This window comes from Giraffa tippelskirchi, chromosome 10 (genome assembly GCF_054371585.1).
Source record: "Giraffa tippelskirchi isolate mGirTip1 chromosome 10, T2T-mGirTip1v1.2.pri, whole genome shotgun sequence".
Taxonomy (NCBI): Eukaryota; Metazoa; Chordata; class Mammalia; order Artiodactyla; family Giraffidae; genus Giraffa; species Giraffa tippelskirchi.
In genome coordinates, this window is record NC_137284.1 from 87,124,866 (window position 1) to 87,150,070 (window position 25,205).

A 25,205-nucleotide genomic window follows, 5' to 3' on the forward strand; every position below is an offset into this window, starting at 1 on the left:
TTTAGCTGCAGAGTGCAAACTCTTAGTTGCGGCGTGTGGAATCTAGTGTCCTGCCCAAGGATTGAGCCTGGACCCCTGACACTGAGAATGTGGAGTCTTAGCCACTGGACCATCAGGGAAGTCTCTCGAGGAGTGGGCTGTTTTGTTTTGTTTTGTTTGCACCTCTCTAAATTTCAGATTCTAACTTAACCCAGCAATTCTCCAAATGTAGTCTGGGGACACGTCACTGTCTGAGAATTTTAGGGTATCTGCAAGACCAAAATCATACATAGGTAAAAGATCTATTCAGAGTTCTAGATAGAGCAATGGATTTTATGCTGCAGATTAAGAAATGTTTATTGAAATGGTTTCAGATTCCACATTACAGCTAACCTTTAAGGAACTAACACTTGTGGAGTTTTTTAAACAGATTTATTCACAGATATAGTTCACATACTATAATTCCAATATTAAAAGTGTACACTCCGATGGCTTTTAGTATGTTAACAGATAATGTGAAACCACCTCTACAGTAGATTTTAGAATGCTTCCAATCATTGCAAGAAGAAACCTCATACCCTTTAGCTAGTACCACCTTTTGTTCCATTCACCCCACACCTAAACAACCACTAATATATTTTCTGTCTCAATAGATTTACCTATTGTAGACATTTCATATAAATTTCATATAAATGAAATCATACATGTGACCCTTCATATTTGGCTGTTTTGCACTTAGAACAATATTTTCAAGGTGAATACATGTCATAGCATATATTAGTACCCCATTCCCTTTTATGGTCAAATAATATTCCATTGTATGGATATGCCACATTTTATTTATTCATACATACATTGATGGATGTTTGAGTTGTTTCTACCTCTTAGCTATTATGTTGTTATAAACATTTATATAACTGGATAATGTTGTTATAAACATTTATATACAAGTTTTTGTGTGAACATATGTTTATTTTTGGATATATCACTAGGACTGAAATTGCTGGATCATGTGGTAACTCTATAATTATTTGAGGAATTGCCAGACTATTTTCCAAGTGGCTGTGTCAATTTAGTTTTCCGTGAGCAGGTTGAGGGTTCCAATTTCTCTATATTTTGTCAGCACTCATTATGTGTGTTTTTGATTATAGCCAGTGGGTATGAAGTAGTATCTCATTGTAATTCTGATTTGCATCTCCCTGATGACAAATAATGTCAAGAATCTCTTCATGTGTTCATAGGCCACTTCTATATCTTATTTGCAGACATGTCTGTCCAGATCCTTTGTCTATTTTTAAATTACATCAATTTTCCTTTTATTTAGTTGTAAGAGTTCTTCATATATTCTGGATACCAGGTCTTATCAGATACATGATTTGTAAAAATTTCTTCCATTCTGTGGGGTGCCTTGTCACTTTTTTGATAGTGTCTTTCAAGCACAAATTTTTAAAGTTTTGATGAAATCTGGTTTTTCCAGTTTTTCATGTGTTACTCATGTTTTGGTGTTACATTATTCATGGCAAACCCAGAGTTATGAAGATTTACCCCTGTTTTTTCCTAAGAGTTTTATAGTTCAGTGCTTACATTTAGATCTTTGTTCCATTTTTACTTGATTTTCCATATATGGTATGGCAAGAGTCCAATTTCTTTCTTTTTTTTTTTTTTTTTGCATGTGGCTTGTCTCAGTGCCATTTGTTGAAAAAGCCATTCTTCCTCTCACTGAATGATCTTGGCACTCTTGTTGAATGTCAGCTGACCATAAACATGTGGATTGACTTCTGGACTATTTGTTATATTCCGATGATTTCTAGGTCTACCTTATGCCAGTATCACTCTGTCTTTTATTACTGTTGCCTTGTAGGAAGTTTCAAACTCATGAAGCATTAGTCTTCCAACTTTGTTTATCAAGATTATTTTAGTTACTTTGGGATCCTTTGCAATTCCTTATGAATTTATAATCAGCTTGTCAAGTTTAACAAAGAAACTAGCTGTAGTTTCTACAGGAATTTAGTGGAATCTGTAGATCAATTTGGGAAGTATTGCCATCTTAATAGTATTAAGTCATCCCATCCAATTCTTGAGTTTTTTATGTAGTCCCAAAAAAGAATATCCGCAATTACCTGAAGTAGTTGTGAAAAGACTAATAAAAGACTCCTTCCTTTTCCAAATATTTATGTTGTGAGGCTGAATTTTCTCCATTAATTTGGCCAAAATAAAATAGTGAATGTAGAAACATATGTGAGAATCCAGCTGTATTCCCCTAAGCTAGACATTAAAGTGAAAGTGAAGTTGCGCAGTCGTGTCCTACTCTTTGCAACCCCATGGACTGTAGCCTACAAGGCTCCTGCGTCCATGGGATTTTACAGGCAAGCCCACTGGATTTTCCAATAGAGTGAGCTGCCATTTCCTTCTCCAGGGGATCATCCCATCCCAGGGATCAAATCTAGGTCTCCTGCATTGCAGACAGACCCTTTACTGTCTGAGCCACCAGGGAAGCTAAGCTAGACATTAAGGAGATCTGCAAAAAAGTAAAACTTACCCCACAATTTTTTTTTGTTTGGGAAAATATAGTTATTTTTCATAAAAATTTATTTATGTAATATGAAATGGGCTTCTTGTTATTTTCCAATAGATTAACAAACATTTTAAAAATTCCCTCACTTGAATTCTAATATGGAACTAGCAAAGATATGTAACCCATGTAACCAAATACTCTTTGGAGGCCTCAGTAAAGGGATCCTGAGGCCAAAATGTGAACTGTTGGTTTAATACATGATGCTCTTCATTGATGGCTCTGGTCAATTTTTCTGTCCATATTCTCCTATACTGACCAAAATACAACATGCTTCTCACATCAATCATAAAAAATGACTTGCATTTCTTTTGATGTATCATGCTCTTCCAAACCTCTGTACTTTTTCATTTGTTGATGCTTCTGTCTGGAACAAATGCCCCATTGCTCCCCGCCCCACCCCACCCCCACTATTCGTAATATGTCAAAACTTCCAAACTTCACTCAAGCCCCAAATTCTCCAGATCTGAACTCTTTCCACGTGACCACTCTGCTCTGTTCTTTGGACTTCTGAGTTTTGTTTTGTTTTGTTTTTTCTCTAAATACTGTATATACTCCTGGAATAGGAAACTCCATCGTATTCAGTTCAATACATGTTCTTAGCACATAATAAGTGATCAGTTGTGTGCTGGAATGTGCTTAGTCGCTCAGTCGTGTCCAGCTCTTTACGATCCTATGGACTGTAGCACACCAGGTTCCTCTGTCCATGGAGATTCTCCAGGCAAGAATACTAGAGTGGGTTGCCATGCCATCTACCAATGGATCTTCCTAACCCAGGGATCAAACCCAGGTCTCCCACATTGCAGGCAGATTCTTTACCATCCAAGCCACCAGGGAAGCCCAAGAATACTGGAGTAGGTAGCCTATCACTTCTCCAGGGGAACTTCCTGACCCAAGAATTGAACTGGGGTTTCCTGCATTGCAGGTGGATTCTCTACCAACTGAGCTACCCGGAAAGCTCAAATGATCAGTTAATATTTGCTAACAAAGAATATAATCCTATGGAACCATTGGCAATTTGTCAAACCTATTAGAAACGAGCCTCACAGTATGTATTGTCGAATGTTTTATTTCCTATAAAGAATAAACACTTAGAAGTGCAATTATTTAGAATTTGTAAAAATTAATGCTTCCAGAATAAAAAGTACTACTAGGAAAAATTGTTACAGGATTTTCTAATTCATGAAATATAATCCTTTGATATTCTGTTACCTTTGTGGTGTTCAGACCCATTATCATTCACATAGTGGCTTCCCAGGTAGTGCAGTGATGAAGAATCCACCTGCCAATGCAGGAGACACAAGAGATGCAGGTTCAGTCTCTGGGTTGGGAAGATCCACTGGAGAAGGAAATGGTAACCCACTCCAGTATCCTTGCCTGGAAAATTCCATGGATAGAAGAGTCTGGCTGGCTATAGTCCATGGGTTGCAAAGAGTTGGACACGACTGAGCATGCATGCACACATGCATAGATGCAAATAGCTTAGGTAAATAGATTAGCTTAACTAAAATAATTTTTCTGAAAAATAATTATAAAAGTACTTTAATTAATTTAATGGGTTCTAAATAATTTGCTTAGGATATGGGGATATAGTGAATTGATAGCCACCTCCCCTTTAATAAAACATATATGAATATTATGATTTCCCTGAAAAATCATTATATTTCTTCATAGTCATAAATCTTCCTTTTCATGTAAAACTTTTCAATTCCCCAATATTCAGTTAGAACAAAACTGTGAATTAGTTACATGGCTATAAAGTATTTTGTGAATAAGTTCAATGAAATCAAATAAGCACCAAATATACTATTTTAATATGACTTGAAATTATATATATTCAAATATCTTAGATTTCAATTAACAGTTGCAAAACCACAGTAGGTAGTGATGTATGTAACACTGCATTTAGCCTATGATATTTGTGTTATATCTCTTTTTAGCATAATAATGAGACGATTTATTTCCTTTATAAATTCCTGAGAAGTCACTAGGTAGAGAACAGTTTGCATTTTGATGGTAAGGAGATAGCTTCAGAATATAAGCTTCGGAAAGTTAAAGTCTTCTGAAGGTCTCATCACCATATTATGGGGAGACAAACAGGAATAAAGCATTTTGATATGGTTAAAAACTGATAACATGTTTTCAGAAAATAGTGGGAAATGCACATATGATTATGAGCCCTAGGAAAGAGAAGATAAACAATAATGAAATGAAGTTCAGAAGGACTCTCAGATTAAAATGGAGGAATGAATAGCAGATCAAACTAGCAAAAATAAAGTTAAAAGAGGGAGAAAAGGAAGAAATTTCAAAACAAATAACCTGAGATAACATCAAAGGAATAAAATTCTAAATAATTCATACTAAATTGTAAAAGCCATGAAGTATCTCCCTAAAAGACATAGATTGTCACTGTGAATTATCAAACAATAAATATGCTTAGAGCAAGTGATATGCAATGCTTGAAAATACTGGGATGGGCCAAAAGATACTTGGTAATTTCAAATAAAAAGAAAGCAGGAGCAGTAATCTTAATATCAGAAAAGGTAGAATATTAAGTTAAAAGAAGAAATAAGAATAAATTGCAGCATGTATAAATACATAGTTTGAAGTAACTTTCATAAACATCCCCCCAAGCAACATATCAGCTAAATATAAATTATTCAAATTTGTCTAAGCAGTGGAAGAGTTAAGATTAATAGAGGATTCAAAAAGATAATTAAAAAGCTAACATAAAAAAAAAAAAAGCTGGGCCAAAGGGGTCAAAAGGTACATAGTTCCAGTTATAAGTAAGTCCTGGAGATGAAATGCACAGCATGGTAACTATAGTTAATAAACTATATAGTATATTTGAAAATTGTTAAGAGAGTAGATCTTAAAAATACTCATCACAAGAAAAAAGAAAAAAGTTTGTAGCTATATATAGTGACATATGGGCTTCCCCAATGACTCAGTGGGTAAAGAATCTGCCTGCAATGCAGAAGACACGGGTTTGATCTCTGGGTCAGGAAGACCCCCTGGAGTAGGAAATGGCAACCCACTCCAGTATTCTTGCCTGGAAAATCCCATGTGCAGAGTAGCCTGGCGAGCTACAGTCCAAAGGGTTGCATCGAGTCAGACATGACTGAGCTTTAAGCATGAATGGTGACAGATGTTAACTAGACTTGTAGTGATCATTTCAGAAGAGAAACAAGTATCAAATCATTGTGTTGTACACCTGAAAGTAAAACAATGTTATAGGTCAATTATACCTCAGTAAAATGATAATGATGACCATCTGTACGCAAAGCTAACTTCAATATAACTTCTAATAAAAATATAATTGCAATGCCATTTAAATCAACCAGATCTTTTAATAAGTGGAGTGATTTCTAATTTAACTTTACTATAATATTTCAAGATAAAAGCAATACAAACAGGAAAACCTAAGAACTAACTTGACTACTGACTAAAGATGCAAACATTCTAAATTTTAATAAATTTAGGGTGGAAATAGTCCAGTCACAGTAACAACAAAACTATGATAACTCATTTTATCTGGTTTGCCACTGATCCACCTGGGTTTGGAGATAGTAAAATGTGAAAGTAATGTGCATGGCATCCTAGAATCACTGAAATATATAAAAGGACTAGAAATATGCCTAGCTATGCCTAGCTTTAGAAAAACATAAATCTTAAATTAAAAAACTATAAAATCTTACTGAATACTCAAATACATCCTTAGATTTATATACAACAGATTCTATATTGAAAGGTCCCTGATAGATTCCTGTATACAGCCAAATTGGAAAACTGTTGCATTTAAAGGTAAAAATGAAGGGGGTGTGAGGGGATATAGTTAGCTGCTTCTTTATATAAGTTTATATTAAAATATGTCACTTACTAAAGCAAGCATTATTATATTGAATTTGAAAGTAGAATTTTCTTTTTACTTTCAATATTTTATGAAAAGAACAAAACTGGGAGGTATTATTGGATCAGTAATTAGACACTTAAAATACAGATGAAGGGAAAGAGCAACAAGGCAAATGAAAAATGAAGCTTTAGAGAGGAAAATAGGCTTCTATATTTCAGTTCTCACTCACAGAAAAGGCTTCCTTCCTCTCCTCTATATGTTGCTTAATCTGCATGTTAATGAGGAACAATGGTTACTCCAAGTTTTTATTTACAAAATTTGAAGGTATAAGAATGGAGTTGCCTAGAATTTAAGTCTTAACTCTCTGTTGATAGGGATAATATATGAATTTTAAGATCCTTCTTCAAAAGAGTAAATTGAGGAAATTATGTTAAAAACTTGGAGGAAAGGGATTCTAGAAGAATAAAACAGAAATAAGAGAAAAAATTGAGAAAGATGCAAAAAAAGAAAGGTGCTGGTTTTCTCCTTTAGTAATTTTCAGCTTTTAGACTATGAGTTCAACAAAGAAATAATTCTTAAAAGCAAGCTTGATGTTACACTTAAGCAGGGTAGAGACCAGAGTACAGTCTATACGAAATTAGTTTAGGGAGCTGGGAGATCTCCTCTAAATATTTCCTCTCTATATTTCATATCTGAAATGTTTTTAGTAGGAAAAAAAAACACTCTTCATTTTGTAATTAATTAGAGGCACATATTATAATGTGTACACCCCTTGGGAAAATTAAATATTGAATAAAATTCATATGTTATAATAAAATAATATCAAACCTTCTGATAATTATAGGGAGATGAAAAGGATACGTTTGTGTGGTGGAGGTGGTTTCTGTGGTGAAGGATGACCGGAGAGATCACAGTGGAGTATAAGGTCAAAGGAGGAAATTGGTAAAATGGAAAGCTCATGATTTGTCCAGGGCAGGCCCTACCAAAAATCTTCAAGTTCAATCTACAATGTGCCAAATGCAACCAAGAAATAAGTTCACAATCTCTTTGTCTTTTCATTCTCTTATGCTTCATTGGAGTGTTTGAAAGTTATAGAAAAAATGTTACTGTTCATTATGGGAAACAGCGTATGGAGGCCCTCACTATGTGCTCCATAGTACTCTGATTCACAGAACACACGACTACCTGCCTTAGCAGAGTGCTGAAAAGCACACAGGACATAGGGGAAGAGAGCCTGTCAGGTTCCTTATTGCCTGTAGTTTTGTATCCAGATCCGCTCTAAAGACAGCAGTGATACATGTTATCACAGGCTTCCAGGAGGGATACTCCTGGGAAAGGAGCATAAACTATGTTCACCTAGCCACTAATAACTTGGCAGAAACTTGCTGGCTGAGATACAGGAAGTATGCTTTAAAGTGGTGTTTGTCAGTCTTTTTTATTTACCTTTTTAGCCATTTTCCCCCTAACCACTTCCCATGAAATTTTACTGCCACAGATATACTGTGTTTTTATTGTATGTGTCATGATCCATGCATGGGTTGGGAAAGGAATTTCCAGACATGAGGCAGAATGAGAGAAGAAGACTTTATTAGATTGGGAGATGCTGTTAGAACAGTGGGTCAGCTCAAGGGAGAGCCGAATGCTTTTGCAGGCTTGCAACCAATTTTTATAGCCTCAAGACAGAAAATTCTTACTGGAATGGTGGCATTAGGTGATTGGTTAGGATGCTATAGGGTGGATAGTAGGTGGGTATTTTACATAAAATATGGGGTCAGGGGACTTGCTGGTTTAGATTCAGAGGCTCATGGCAACTGTTGCTATCGGGCTTGGTCAGTTCCAGAGATTTTTATCCTGTGAGCTTGGTACAGGGCTCCACACCTTGGTATAGGGCTCCATAGTATGCATGTCTGCCATTTAGACACAGATGTTTTTCCTTTCCCAAGAACTAAGTTATGCTCCATTGAAGGAGATACTGCTTCCATTGAGAATCTTTGTCTTAAAGTAGTATCTTTGAATGTTATTATTGCATGAGGCAGCTAGTATCCTCTTTTTCCTAATTTGTGAAACTACAATGAGCCATAAAATTTGTTTTTATCCTTTAGAAAAAGACTCAACACCATGTTCATGAAACTACTGTAGAGAAATCCCTTAGGTTAAGTAGTTAAGGAGGATGAGTCAGTTGGAGTTTTTCTGGCATTAAGTCAACTACTGAGATACTTTCACATCTTCCCACTACTAGAATTTGAAAGAAAATGTTTCATGCCTTTAGAACTAATCTACATGTTATTAGTAAGTCATTTATGTTACAAACACTCCATAGTCTCATGTACATTGTTTAGAACAAAGAATTGGGATTTTACAGAATCAAATTAAACCAAAGAGGCAATTCTGCCTCCAGGATGGGGTCACATGACATTTACATGTTTGACTGAATTTACTTAAATGTTCTCCATAGTAATATTTATTTCACTCAGTTCAGTTCAGTCACTCAGTCATATCCAACTCTTTGTGACCCCATGAATCGCAGCACGCCAGGCCTCCCTGTCCATCACCAACTCCCAGAGTTTACCCAAACTAATGTCCATCGAGTTGGTGATGCCACCCAGCCATCTCATCCTCTGTCGTCCCCTTCTCCTCCTGCCCCCAATCCTTCCCAGCATCAGGGTCTTTTCCAATGAGTCATGAGGTGGCCAAAGTATTGGAGTTTCAGCTTCAACATCAGTCCTTCCAAGAACACCCAGGACTGACCTCCTTTAGGATGGACTGGTTGGATCTCCTTGCAGTCCAAGGGACTCTCAAGAGTCTTCTCCAACACCACAGTTCAAAAGGATCAACTCTTCGGTGCTCAGCTTTCTTTATAGTCCAACTCTCATATCCATACATGACCACTGGAAAAACCATAGCCTTGACTAAACGGACCTTTGTTGACAAAGTAATGTCTCTGCTTTTTAATATGCTGTCTGGGTTGGTCATAACTTTCCTTCCAAGGAGTAAGCGTCTTTTAATTTCATGGCTGCAATCACCATCTGCTGTGATTTTGGAGCCCCCCAAAATAAAGTCTGACACTGTTTCCACTGTTTCCCCATCTATTTGCCATAAAGTGATGGGACCAGATGCCATGATCTTAGTTTTCTGAATGTTGAGCTTTAAGCCAACTTTTTCACTCTCCTCTTCACTTTCTGCCATAAGGGTGGTGTCATCTGCGTATCTGAGATTATTGATATTTCTCCCAGCAATCTTGATTCCGGCTTGTGCTTCATCCAGCCCAGCATTTCTCATGATGTACCCTGCATATCAGAGAAGGCAATGGCACCCCACTCCAGTACTCTTGCCTGGAAAATCCCATGGATGGAGGAGCCTGGTAGGCTGCAGTCCATGGGGTCGCTAAGAGTCGGACACGACTGAGCGACTTCACTTTCTCTTTTCACTTTCGTACATTGGAGAAGGCAATGGCAACCCACTCCAGTGTTCTTGCCTGGAGAATCCCAGGGACGGGGGAGCCTGGTGGGCTGCCGTCTGTGGGGTCGCACAGAGTCTGACACGACTGAAGCGACTTAGCAGCAGCAGCAGCAGCACTCTGCATATAAGTTAAATAAGCAGGGTGACAATATACAGCCTTCACGTACTCCTTTTCCTATTTGGAACCAGTCTGTTGTTCCATGTCCAGCTCTAACTGTTGCTTCCTGATCTGCATACAGGTTTCTCAAGAGACAGGGCAGGTGGTCTGGTATTCCCATCTCTTTCAGAATTTTCCACAGTTTATTGTGATCCACACAGTCAAAGGCTTTTATTTCGCTACACATTTTGAAAATAATATCAAGAAAAATATATATGCATCTTATTTGCACACACACAAATTATTTTATTTTATTTTAATTTTATTTTATTTTATTCTTCTTTATTCTAAATTATTTTATTATTCTCTGGCATAAAATCTCTGTCTTCAGTACTTTGTAATGGACTATGCCCTTTACAAGGTAGACAGACAAGTTTTTATCCAATTTTACTTGGGAAGGGAAGAAGTAGGAGCCCTATACCTTCCATCCAGCACTGCTCAGCCTGTTCATTTATGAAGTGTCTTCCACCTGCTGCAAGGTAGAAGCATACAGATTTATGGAGGGCCTTGAAGTTACTGAAAATAAACTAGGTATGCAATACCCACACCAATGGAATTGTTTCATTAATGTTTGCATATTAAACATGGCATGTATCCTACAAAGTTTTTGAAAAATAAATGTAATTCAAATAGTTACAGTGATTGATGGTAAATGTGTGACAGTTAAATAGTTTCACACTTTAAAAATAAGTTAGATAATGATAGGCAAAGAATATTTACACAGATTAATAAATAAAAGCTACCATAAATAGATTTAAAACTGTAGCAGCTCACTGCAAGGTAAAGGTAATTCGTGTCATTGGGGAAATGACAAACAACAGCTGATAACTAAAGAGGATCCCTCCCTCCTGCCTTTATTTTTAAAATGCCAAAGGGGTCAAAGATATAAATGTAGGATATAGAATGATAAAAGTTGTAGAAGAAAATATGAAATAACTGGAGACTAGAAAAATGACTGCTAAACTCAACTACAGAAAAATAAGACATAACTACAATTCACAAATATCATGAATACAGTCAGGATAAATTCAAAATTGTAAAAAAAAGAATTGTAACAGATGATTATAAGAATAAATAGACTTAAAAGAGCTTCTAAAATTAACAGAAAAAATAAATAACCCAATTAAAATAAGGATATTAATAAATCATTCACCAGAAAAGGAAATACAAATGTCTTTTAAATGTGAAAAGATTTCCATCATCAATAAATTATAGTGCATCTATATAATGGTAGCTCTGTATAAACTATGAAACCATTTCAAAGATGCATTGTTAAATTTTCAAAAACAAGGTTAAAAACCAAGAATTTGCAGTCTATAGATAAAAATGAATATGTGCATATAGTGCTTATGTGTGTACACGCTTGTCTATGCGTAGATTACACCTAGAGAAAGATATAGGTGTTTGTCTGTCACTCAGTCATGTCCGACTTTGTGACTCCAAGGACTGTAGCCTGCCAGGCTCCTCTGTCCACCAAGTTCTCTAGGCAAGAATACTGGAGTGGGTTGCCATGCCCTCCTCCAGGAGAGAGAGATATAAGGTATCTATAATCGTGGTGCCTTTGATGGGGGAGGAAATGGGTAGTGAGAAGGGATGATTACTTTTCACTACAAACCCTTTCATATTTTCTGAATTTTGTACCTTATGCATCTATTAATTATTGTTAAAATTTGGTTCTATAAGTCAACTATTTTCACCATTACTGTGATTTTAGATGATCATTTACATCATTTTAATATTTCTTAGAATTCCAGTATAAATGCACACATACAATAGTTTAATCATTTCTCTATTGGTGAACATTTTTTCTAATATTTTTTTAAAGATTTCACGATTGTATATAGTATTTTTCTTTCATGTGCATTGTCTAGCCAAGCTGGTCTCTACATAGTCTTTTTCTTTCCGTCAATTTCATATGCCTTCACCAGCTTCTTCTCAAGAGTTTTAAACCCAATTCATTTTTTAAACCCTGTTTTCTTTTTTAGCTCTGGCCCTGAATTATTTCTTTAATTTTATTTCCTATATATTTATTATCACTCTATACTTATTTTGCTTCATTAACAAAATAGGAATACTAACGTCAATCTCAGAGTTTTTGTGAACATTAAATTAAATTAATGTGGGAAACATGTATAAGTGATTAAGTGCTACAAAAACAAATTATACCGTTCATATTTTGTACTTTATTATAATTATTTCTTATATTATTTGCACTAGTGTCACTGTTATATTATTATCATCTTGTATACCTCCTGTGTATGTACATACTAAACTTTTTACTAGCTTTGAGTACTTTAAAGAAGGATTTACTGTTCATCTGTGTATCTTCTACCAGCGTATATAGTTGGCATCTTTTACTGAGTGGTCCTCAATGATGTTGATAGGACAATAAATACAATAAACAAAACATGATTGATTCTACTATTTGGATTTGGAGTTAACAGTTCCATAATTTTTTTTTAATTCCACAATTTTAGTATAAATGATAGTCTGTAACTTATATATAATGCTGCATGAAGAGAAATGTTCAACCAAAGGGAACACTTTTCTCGCCTTGGTATGTCCTGATCTGCCACCAGCTCGTGTAAGATCACATCTTGAAGGAGGCTATTGAATCTACTATAAAACACAGTTCAGATCCCAACTTCTCTAAGGGCCCTATAAACCTCTCAGACAAAACCACCTTCTCTCTAACTTATTACTATGCCACCTATTTTATCTATAGACTTTGCCTTACCTATTGTCCTGCACATTATTATTCATTTTCATGACTTTTTCCTCTATCATATGGTGACTCTTTGAACATAGCAACCATGATTTTTCATCCTCATATTCCCAGTCCCTACCACAGAGCCTGGCACTTGATATGGCTAGAAATATTCATTAAATTAGAATTAGGCTAATTTGAGGAAATGAATCACTTCTATTGCATTATAACTGCAAAAATGAAGACTTTGGAACGGATTTGATCAGGTGAAAAATATGTATGTTTTACACAATTCTTATCATAATATCTGTAGTAAACTTAGTAATAATGAGAAAACCCAAAGATGATATGTTACAATCAAGCACAGAGTTGAAAAGAAAAAGAATTGCACAGTGTCTACTTAATAGTTCAGTTAACATCTGTTTGTGGTGCCATTATTACTAGCTACTGGCTAGTGTTCAACAATGGTCAGTAAATTAGTAGGTTGTATTCCTGATGATAAATCTATTTTCTGCCTAATGTTACATTAACTTAGCTGACATTGGCTGTCCTGATTAGAAAAAATTCACACATCAGAACATTGTTTATAGAGCATGTCAAATATTTGCCCTAACTCCTTTGCTTTCCCCTCTTAAAAAAACGATGAGTTAAGGAGGCCTATTAAGAAATTTAAATGATTCTGTTCAAAGCAAGAACATCTCCAGTCCCAAACAAATCTGTATATTTATATATAAATATATTCTAACTTATAGATGTTAAATTAGTGAAAATTTTAACTAAGAGAAAACATAAGTAGGGCATACAGATTATACTATAATAGAAACATTATTTTTGCTTAAGTAAGAAGTTGGCCCTCAATTATAAATTCATAGTTAATTGAACACTGTATTGTATGCACAAAAGCAGAATGTGGGAAAACTAGTCCTTAAAAGTAATTTGAGGTACTGGTTTTTCTCCATTTAACTTTTCCTCTCACCTCTGCTTTAAACCTTTCAATGGATTCTACTCCTGGGTGCACCTACTCTCTGGCTTATGATTGAATCTGGTCCAACAAGGCATTGTCAGGCAATGAGAGAAAGAGGGAGTCTGGAGCATTTATTCCCTTAACCCCTTTCATCCTGAGACAGTGTTTGATTACAGTTGATTGCACTGTTTTTTATGGTCAAGGTTCTGTCAGAGAGTTTTACTTCCATGGTTATATCTTCTGTCAAGTTCTAACAGCACTATGGGACTTCTAGTTTCAAGATGGTGGACTGAACATTTTTGCCAAAATTTCTGGCTCCTATTCAAAACAGACATTGTAGTGTAAGTTTAATACAGACACTACATAAAGTTTATAAATGTTAATATATAATTACACTGAGAGGGAGATGGAATAAAATATTCTGTTATCAGTGAAGTAATGAACAAAGGCTACTACCACTCCTAGATGTAAACCAACGACATCACCAAGAAGGTGACTTCTAGGAAAAGCCATGGTGTCAGCCGGTGGTCAGAACTGAGGACATAGAATCAAGACCAACCAAGAATCATCAGGCATCTGAGAAAGGCTACAAATTTGGAGGCAAAAATTCATAAATCAAAGGATTTATACCCAATAACATAGAGATAATATACAAAATATCAAAAAGAATTAGAATACATACAGTTCCTATTCATAAAGAAATAAATAAAAATACACTCATGACACAAAAATAAATAGCTATAAAATAAAAAGTTACAGTTGTGGAAAAAGAACTTAGAGATCACAGAAATGCCAACTTGTTGGAAATTAGTAAAAAAAACAAAAAAAAGAAGAAGAAAAGAAACTCATTATAGTCAGGTTAAATAACAAACTGAACCTAGCTAAAGAACAAAATAGTTCACACATGTAAAATCTGCATCTTTCCCTCCAGGAACAATTGCTCAGTATTTGCTAATTCAAGATTCCCAGAGACTTTATACAGTATATTACCAGGAATAACAAGAGTTGGGTGGATGGGCAGGCAGGGAGGAGGAGGAGGTGGGGTCTTGGTGGCGGGGCAAGCCTGGAGGCTGAGGGACTCAACAGGACCTTGGCAGGATGGGGATTTTACTGGGGCTGGGTGCATTGACCAAGCGGAGGTATCTATCACAGGAGCCACTTAGGCATCTGGGAAATGCAGCTCAGATGTATTGATATTTACGATGCAGTGGATTTGTTTATGAAGACAAAAGACAATAGAAGCAGAGAGTCCACTTCCAAGCAAGATGTTTCTGCTTATTCAATTCATTCTGGAATCACTTTGGTGTTTGCTTTACTTGCAGGTTCCTTTCTAGGTTTGCGCTGTTGTGAGATTTCATTGTCTACATTTAAAGGACATCCTTGCTGAGCTGCTGTGCATAAATTTGCAGTGATACTCTATATCTTCATCTAATGAAGAATTAGCTGTACCTTGAATAAAGACTGTGGACAAAAAAAAAAAAAGACTGTGGACAACTTCATAATATTACTCACAATGTCATCAGACTGGAGCCAGAATCCCAGTGAACCGAATCATCTTGGCATTGACGAGCTCTGGGATAATATCAGAGCTGGAATCCAGCAAGTGTATGCCAGACGAAGTATGGTGAAATCCAGATACATAGAACTCTACACTCTTCTTTATAACCACTGTTTATATGTGTCCCCTCAAGTCCAGACTAAATCACAAAAGGAGCAGAAGCCAAGGGAAGATAAGAATGTTGGCTTTGAATTATACAAACGAATTAAAGAATTTTTGAAGAATCACTTGACAAATCTTCCTAAGGATGGAGAAGATTTGATGGATATAGGAGTACTGAAGTTCTACACTCAACATTGGGAAGATTATCAGTTTTCGAGCAAAGTGCTGAATGGGATTTGTGCCCGCCTCAATAAACATTTACTTAATAGTGCAAATAATGAAGGACACAAAGTTTGTGAAATATATTCTGTTGCAATGGTGACTTGGAGAGATTGTCTTTTCAGGCCATTGAATAAACAAGTAACAAATGCTGTTTTAAAACTGATTGAAAAGGAAAGAAATGGTGAATCCATCAATACAAGACTGATAAGTGGTGTCATACAATCTTACATGGAACTGGGGGTGAATGAAGATGATCAGTTTGAGGAGGGCCCTATGCTAACAGTGTACAAAGAAGCCTTTGAATCTCAGTTTTTGGCAGACACAGAGAGATTTTATACCAGAAAGAGTACTGAATTGCTGCAGCAAAACCCAATTACTGAATATATGAAAGAGGTGGAGGCTCTTCTGCTGGAGGAGCGGCGGAGGGCCCAGACCTACCTTCATCAGAGCACCAAGGGCAAGCTAGCCAGGAAATGCAGGCAGGTGCTTGTGGAGAAACACTTGGAGATTTTTCTCACAGAATTTAAGAATTTACTGAACGCCAACAAAAGTGAAGATTTGGGTCGCATGTATAAGCTCATATATAGAATCAAGAATGGCCTGGGAGAATTTAAAAAACTCCTGGAGATACACATTCATAATCAGGGTCTTGCAGCAATTGAGAAGTGTGGAGAAGCTGCTTTAAATGACCCTAGAATGTATGTAGAAATAGTGTTGAATATCCATAAAAAATACAATGCCCTGGTGATATCAGCATTCAAGAATCATGCTGACTTTGTGGCTGCACTGGACAAGGCTTGCAGTGGCTTCATAAACAACAATGCAGTTACCAAAATGGCTCAGTCATCCAGTAAATCACCTGAGTTGCTGGCTCGATATTGTGATTCCTTGTTGAAGAAGAGTTCCAAGAACCCAGAAGAAGCAGAACTAGAAGACACACTTAACCACGTGATGACGGTCTTCAAATATATGGACGACAAAGATGTGGTTCAGAAGTTCTACACAAAAATGCTAGCCAAAAGGCTTGTCCATCAGAACAGTGCGAGTGACGATGCCGAAGCAAGTATGATCTCTAAGTTCAAGCAAGCTTGTGGTTTTGAGTATACCTCCAAACTTCAGCGGATGTTTCAAGACATTGGTGTAAGCAAAGCTTTGAATGCGCAGTTCAAAAAGCACCTGATGGATTCAGAGCCTTTGGACTTAGATTTCAGTATTCACGTTCTGAGTTATGGATGGTGGCCCTTTGAGGAATCTTGTACGGTTCTCTTGCCATCAGAGCTGGAACCATGTTATCGGCGTTTCACAGCGTTTTACACCAGCTGTTACAGTGACAGAAAATTATCATGGTCATATCAACTGTCTGAAGGAGAATTAGTAACAAACTACTTCAAAAACAAATACACTTTGCATGCTTCTACATTCCAGATGGCCATCCTGCTCCAGTACAACACGGAAGATGCTTACACCGTTCAACAGCTGACGGACAGCACTCAGATCAAAATGGACGTTGTGGCACAAGTCTTACAGATTTTATTGAAGTTTAAGTTACTGGTTTTGGAAGATGAAAGTGCAAATGTTGACGAGGTGGAATTGAAGCCAGACACCTTAATAAAATTACACTTTGGTTATAAAAGTAAGAAATTAAGGGTTAATATCAGCTTGCCAATGAAAATCGAACAGAAGCGGGAACAAGAAGCCATGTACAAAAACATTGAGGAAGATCGCAAACTGCTGATCCAGGCAGCTATTGTGAGAATTATGAAAATGAGGAAGGTTGTAAAACACCAGCAGTTACTTGGAGAAGTAGTGACTCAGTTGTCCTCAATATTCAAGCCTCAGATCTCAGTGATTAAGAAATGCATTGACATTCTGATTGAGAAAGAATATTTGGAGCGAGTGGGTGATGAAAAGGACACCTACAGTTACTTGGCTTAACGCTCCTGGAAGGGTCTGACTGCGGGCACAGCCCCTTGTCCCCATAGGAAGGAGGGAGACAAGCTCGTAGCGGTGGCAGAGTCACTCCGACCTCTTCCTTGGCCCCAGGTCCAGGTACCCATCGCTGGCTCCGGATGGAGAACTGCTTAGGATCGTCACCCCTCACATCTGTAAATATGGACACTGATGCCATTTAACCTAACTGAAGACCAGAGGAGAGGGAACTTGCCACCCTGAGGGCTGCATGCTTTTGCACCCAGATCAACCCACTGGCCACATGAATAATAGCTGCTAGCTGGGCAGCACCTTGAGAGCAGGTCTGAATGGACCCACTTGTAATCTGTTATGAAAAACCATTTGTCTATGTGCTTCATTTTTTTAACTGTGGAAATAAAGAAAATTAAAGGGAAAAAAAGGAGTTGATTCTAGAAAGTGTCAAGGAATGTTCAGAAGCATGGAGAACAAATTCAGAAGTTCAAATTTTAATTTCAGTAGAATTTCAGAGTAAAGTAATAGAGAAAATCAAAGAAAGTCAATATTTGAAGAAATAATGGGGAATAATTTCTCAGAATTATAGAAATGTATGATTCTGCACATTACAAAAGTCCATTTAATGCAAAGCAATATCAAAACAAATTTTAAAAGCAAGAAACAAATGAAACCACACCTGAACACATGGTAGAGTAGCTTCCACATGTTAAGGATAAAGGGAAACTTTGAAAGTCATCAGAGGGGAAAAGCAACATAATAAAGTGTCAAAATCCATTTTCATGAGCTATTTCATTAGGTACATGACATGAGGCTTGTTAGATATATGACATCAATAGAGCAATACTTCCAAATTACTGAGGGAGAGTTCTGTTTCTGCAATTGCTCACTAATGGTTTCAGACCAACCTTCCAACCAAGGAAAACTTAAAAGTATAGACAAAATTCAAAACGGAAAGAAAAAAACTGAAAATTGCAGTAAAGCGTTAACCAACCGGTTTGGAGTGTTCAAAACTGTCACATTCCAAAGAAAGGATTGGTTCCTGAGTGAAAAGCCTTTAGAATACCCTTCCTGTAAGAGTGTATGTACATACATGAGGTCTTGGGGGCATGCCAAATAGTTCTGCTAATAATGTGACATGGTGGGATACTTGGACCATACTTTATCAGTTTGACCTCTGGAGTTGCTGCAAGCTAAGTAACCAAGGTCAGCCACTTGGACAATAAACCAAGCCTACGTGACTGATTCTTAATAGAAACCTTGACACCAAGATTCCTATGAAATAGGCTGTTTGACAAAAGTTCATACACCTTGTGACATAAGTTGCTGGGAAATTAAATGCTATTCAATGACTCCAGGAAAGAGAACAGGCGGAAGATTTTTCCTAATCTCTTCTTGACCCTGACCGTTGCACCTTTTGCCTTGACTGAGTTTAATTTGTATCCTTTGGTCTAGGAAACTATGACTGAGTGAAACAGCTTTCCTGAGTTCTCTTGAGTCTTTCTAGCAAATCATCAAACCTGAGGATGGTCTTGGGGACCTTCAACATATAAGGATTTTCAAGGCAGTAGAGACAAACAGAATAGAAAATTCTGAAGATCAAGCATAAGTGGGAATTTGATGTGTTTGGAAGTTGTATGACAAATTAGCCGTTGGAATGATTAATTATTATTGGCTCTAGTTCTCCACATGGACAAATAAATAGAATGCATTTATTTTATTACTTATCTCAAACACAAATTCCAGATGAATAAATCTAAAAAGAGAGAAATGACTTAATAAAGAAAAAAGTCTCTATGATATTGAGCCTTTTAATTAACATTTTTCCAAGGTAAAATTAGTTACAAAAAAATTTAAAAAATGCTGTGGCTATCTCAAAAGTGCTAATAATCATTGACAAAAGACAGCACCAACAAAATTAACAGATGGAGAAAAACTGGAAGAAAAAATAACTATAAATATTATAAATATACAAAATACATATTACAAAATAAAGGACTAATACATAACATAAAGAACATCTATAAGTCAAGAAGAAAGGTGCAAACAACTAAATATGATACTGGAAAAGGACAGTTTTTCAAAAAAATTAAAACAGTTGACTTATATTAAAAAGTATCCAAGGACAGTATTAAACAAATGCAATTTGAAAGAACAGGATTATATCATTTTTCACTCATCAAATTTCACTCATCAAATTGACTTTTTCCTAGGTTAAAAATGGTTTAAATGTTTGAGTCTTGGGAAACCATCTCAGAGTACTGATTTTATACTGCACCAGACAGTTTTCAGGGCAACTTGAGTGTCTTAAAATATGAAAGGTGCATACTCTATAACTTAATATTTCTGTTTCTAGGTACCTCCTTTAGGGATGATCTACTCATGCATGTCAAAGTAAACACTTATAGATTGCTCTTTCTTAATATAATTTGTTTACTGGCTTTCAAGGACATCACACTCTATTATTTTGTTCTCTTTTGTCACTATTCACTCCTAACTCTTCACTATGGTTTTCTCTTTCCTGACAGTGTAAGGTTAAAGTAGCCCCAAGCTCAGCCCCTGCTGCTCTGCTCTTCTCCAGCTGCATTCACCTTCTTAATTATCTCAGATGGCTCAAAGCTTTAAACAGCATCTATAGGCGGATAACTCCAACATATCTATCTCCAGATCAGATCACTCTCCTAAACTAGACTCATATATCCAGTGTCCTACTCATTCACTACTGTATAGTTAGACAAAAATCTTCTGTGTCTCCTCAACGTCCCTTGGCCACCTCTTTATTTACAAAGATGCTTTCTTTCCTGTGGCTCATGCTGCTGCTGCCTTTGCCATTCCCCTTGCCAAGCTTTCTCTGCTGGCTGGTGGTCAAGGTGAGGTCCCAGACCATTATGCCTCTCGTGTCCCACAAATCAATCCCCATCCACTTAAATACTGCAGTGAAAAAATGGGGGTGTGGGATTTGTCATCCTTATCATTGACCACCAAGGTACTGACCAGTAGCACCCAGTAAAGCAGGGCATTGCTCTCGACTAATGGGAATCGAGAGATGGGAGGAAACAGTAGAAAAATTCTGTCTCCTCTCTCTTCTAAACTATTCTGAGGTGTAGTTTCTTGGGGTTACTAAATTCCAACTAGGAGGAGATGAGAGAAATCACTGCCCTTAAAAAGTGAAATGCGCCTGTGGGTAAGTCAAAGCAGACCTGTAGTCAGTCACACATTTGTAGCTCCTTCTCCAGCATCAGCCCACACTCATCACTTCCTCCTCCAAAGTCTTAAACTGAGTCTAGATTTCTTCTTCTCATGTATCCCCACGGTATCCAGCATCTTGTTGAACACACATTAAAAACTCTCTAAAATGTCTTTTTAAAAGAAAGACAATGAGAATAGGAGATGGGATATGTGAAAGAGAAAGAAGGAAAGAAAAGAAGAAAAAAATCATTTCAGACCAACATATCAGCTATTCTCTCTCTACACAGTTGTGAAGAACTACTGTTTTATTTTTTCTCTAAGTAACAAAATCCCAAAAATTTATGCAGTTGAGAGAAAAGTCAGTGTTCTTCTGGCAAAGGACCTCAAACCAATATTAAAGTTTAGGTTTATCTGAGTAAAAGCAATTAGCTTCTTGGCAAGTATGGAAACAGTAATTGTGCAACTTAAGTATCCTAACCTCTTCTTTCCTCCCGTTCGGAATTTTCCCAATTTATAACTGACAGATTGCACTTCATAAATGTTGCTGTCTTTGGGACACTTCCCTATACAAAGGCTTACGTTTGTCCCCAAGAGTTTTTTGTATCAGGTCTACAGTCTTATTCCAGGATTTATGACCTACTCTTTAACCACATCTTAACAATACTCTAACCTTCCTGCCAAAGAATTTTATGTTTTATAATTGCCCTAAACAATATCCACTTTGGTCAGAGAGTCTTAACATTCTTCTTTTTATGTCTATACACTCAAGGTAATGCTGCTTTCTCTCCATAGATTTTGTTTTTCCTTCCCACCTCTAATATGTTACCATTATAAGAACTTCCTCTTCTTAGTGACTATAGACCCTTATAATCATGGGATTAAAAAAAGAAAATGAAGAGATAGGTCTGGATTCCAGGATTCAATAATTTAATTGATCTCATGATAACTGTCATCATCAAGAGATATTGCAATGCAGGTGGTACTGTGACCCAACTATACCTCAAACCTTTATAAGGCATGTAAGATTACTTTTTTATTGTCATCATAGGTGAGCCCTCTGTAATTGCCTCTATAATGTCTCTTCTACTACAAATGTGTCAGCACTAGTCATTCAGAACATTTCTCCATTGGCACATTTTATGTCAAATGATCTTGAGACACTGAGGATTCATTCATGATTAAAATATACTTCATCCCTGCCCTTTCAGAACTTCTATCTCAATGAAGAGAATTAATACATAGATGAGATAGTTTTAATGCCATCAAAAAAACCAAGATGATGTGACAGTAAATTGGACAAAGGAGAGACAGTTATAGATGGAGTCACCTATCAGAGAAGATTTGCTGATGTTATAAAATGTTGAGTTGAAGCCTCATTAAAAGACAGTATCTCAAGAGCCTGGGAAAGAGGATGCCAAGTAGTGGGACTGACAAGAACAAAAATCTCGAGTTTGAAATGATGTTGGTGTTCCTGGGCAGTGAGAGTGTTCAGTGTGGTTGCAATGTAGTAAGGAAGAGAGAAAATGGCATGTTAAGAAAAGAGGAGACGAGGACAAAGCATTCAGATCTTGTGGACCAAGATATGGAATTTACATTTTATTGAAAATGAGACACTGCAAGAGAATTTTGGCAAGGGATTAACATCCAATTTTCATGTCAAAATTGCTCTGTTTCCTCCATGGAGAAGGGGGAAGAGAACACATCAGTTCCACCTTTGTTCCAAATTCAGAGAGAGATTCTAGGAAAACATGAGTTTTGGAATAAGGTGACTTTTTATATCTGCTGATGATCACCTTAAAGTTTCTAGGTAGACCTTTGTTCTCTTGACATCTTAGCACTAAAGGTGTTGTCTGCACGTTTAACATCAGTGATCAAATAACAACCAAACATTTGAAAGTGATAAATACAAGCAGATAGAGCTGAGGAAAAATAAGAGAAAGTTCTGATTATTACTGCATAGACCAGCTTATCGGTCAAGGAAGTAATAAGGCAGAAACAATGCGTAATTACAAAGGCACTAACCAGGGCAGTTTTGTCTTTGTGTGGAAAACGTGGCTTAACTTCCCCAATTCTTATTGACTGCACTCCATTTCAACAACTAGGCATAACGCATTTTATTCTGCTCTGTTTTATTGGACTTTGCAGATAATGTGTTTTTCTACAACACAAATTGAGACTGTGGCAACCCTGTGTCAAGTAGGTATATGGGCACCATTTTTTCAAAAGCATTTGCTTACTTGTCCTCTGTGTCACATTTTGTTATTCTTGCAACATTTCAAACATTTCCACTATTATTATATTTGTTATGGGCTTCCCTGGTGGCTCAGTGAATAAGGAATCTGCCTGCAATGCAGGAGACCTAGGTTTGATCCCTGGGTCAGGAAGATCCCCTGGAGAAGGAAATGGCAACTCACTGCAGTATTCTTTCCTGGGAAATCACATGAACAGAGTCTGGAAAGCTACTGTCCATGGGGTTGCAAGAGTTGGACACATCTTAGCAACTAAACCACCATGTTTGTTATAGCGATCCGTGATTGGCGATCTTTGATGTTACTATTGCAAAAAAAATTCACAGCTGGCTGAAGGCTTAGATGATGATTAGCATATTTTAGCAATGAAGTATTTTTAAATTAAGATATGTATGCTGTTATATAGACATAATGCTATTGCACACTTAGACTAGAGTACAGTATAAACATAACTTGTATGCACTGGGAAGCCAAAAACTTCATGTGACTCACTGTGCAATAGTTGCTTTATTGTGGTGGTCTGGAGCCAAACCCACAATATCTCTGAGGTGTGCCTATATATATATATATATATATATATATATGATTCCCAGGTGGTGCTAGTGGTAAACAACTTGCCTGCCAATGCAGGAGATGTGAGAGATGAGGGTTCAATCCCTAGGTCTGGAATATCCCCTGGAGGAGGGCAACCCACTCCAGTATTCTTGCCTAGAGAATCCTATGGACAGAGGAGCCTGGTGGGCTACAGTCCATGGAGTTGCAAAGAGTTGGACATGACTGAAGCAACAGCGCGCACACACACACACACACATTTTTTATGTCATTTATGTGCTGAATGTATACTCCTGCTGAAACTACAGCTTTTGCAATAGCCAATGAAGCAAAATAGGGAATTTTGACAATTTACTTTTGGCCAGTATCTGTCCTTGGAATGTATCGCTAACAAAAGCAGATAGTATTCAATAAAGGAAATGAGCCAAGTTGCATTCAACCTGTTCAAACATGTTCAGAAAATTATATAACCCTAGTAGGTAATAAGTGGGAAATACTGAGTGGTTGTACCTGGCAAGATACTGAGCACAAGGAAGGAGAAAGTTCTGATTAGAAAAATACATCAGAGATGTGTAAGGCCAAAAGTGAATGGGAGCAGGGGTAAATTAGAAAGAGCTGGAGAATGTATTCTCTCTACCATCAGTGGTTATTAAACCTGGCTGAATGGGATGTAGGTGACCTCAAATGACCACCCTGATGGAGCTCTAGTAGATATTTAATGTTGTTTTTCTTGATGTTGCCTAGCATTTAAGTTTCTGCTTCCTGTTAGAATCTTATCTCCCTATTGTCAACGTTCCCATTTGTGTAGCTTTGATGAAAGATCAGTTCCATAGATACCAAAGTGGGTGATATTTCTCATCCCATTCCAGTATAGCTAAGAGACAGCACGTGATTCAGGAGTGCCCATTTTGATATCAGTGGCAGTCTGAACCAGTCCCTTATTGCTGCATAACCTTGTCCTTCTTCCATTAACTAGCTTTCTAGAACTCCTCTGAACTTTGCCCATTTCTCAAATCAAATCCCCCAGGCTGTCATGAATATTTTGAGCCTCTAATTCCCCTCTAATAATTGTTTTTTTGGCTTAGAATAGTCAAAATTTAGTTCTAATGCTTGAAAGCAAGAAATGTGATTAATACTGACTCAGGCAATGTTTAATCATTTTTTCCTGGTGTTCAAACTCCCTCCAAGCTAATGGGGCTCAATCCCATTAACCAGTTCAGTGGAAGTTTCTGCTGGCTTCCCAAGGTGCACAGTATCCCCAGTCACAGCCCCAAGCACTAAGATGCCTTACACTTTTCTTTCAACTCAGAACCCACCCTTAGGATACAAAAATTATTAAGAGAAGTTTGAAGCCAAAGCTAGAACAGTTATTCTTAAATTTAGTATTCTTAGAATCTGATATGGTGGCTTCAGAGACCACACTAACTCAAAAGTAAAGCATGGGAGAAGTCCAGGGATTTGCGTTTTTTGTAAGCACGGAGCCAAGGAGCTAGAATTCTATTTGGTGAGCATATTTGTGTCCATTTGTCTTTGAAGGAGAAGAACCGCATTTGGATGCTTCTCCATCCCATCATGTATTTCATATTTCCTTCATGTTTACTTCACTGGCTGATTTCCAGAGAATTTTGTGATTTCATAGGCCTTCAATGTACAATTTGCTCTGATTTGTCTGTGCCTTCTTGGGAATTTCTTGTTACCATTTAAAGTTTATTTATTTTG

General features: G+C 36.9%; 1 pseudogene across 1 annotated transcript; it reads left to right on the top strand.

Moving 5' to 3' along the window:
- Positions 1-15,204: 15,204 nt before the first annotated feature.
- LOC145524672 (cullin-1 pseudogene) lies at positions 15,205-17,923 on the top strand (annotated as a pseudogene). Its single transcript, XR_014067741.1, has one exon. The product of XR_014067741.1 is annotated as a cullin-1 pseudogene (transcript).
- The last annotated feature ends 7,282 nt before the right edge of the window (positions 17,924-25,205 follow it).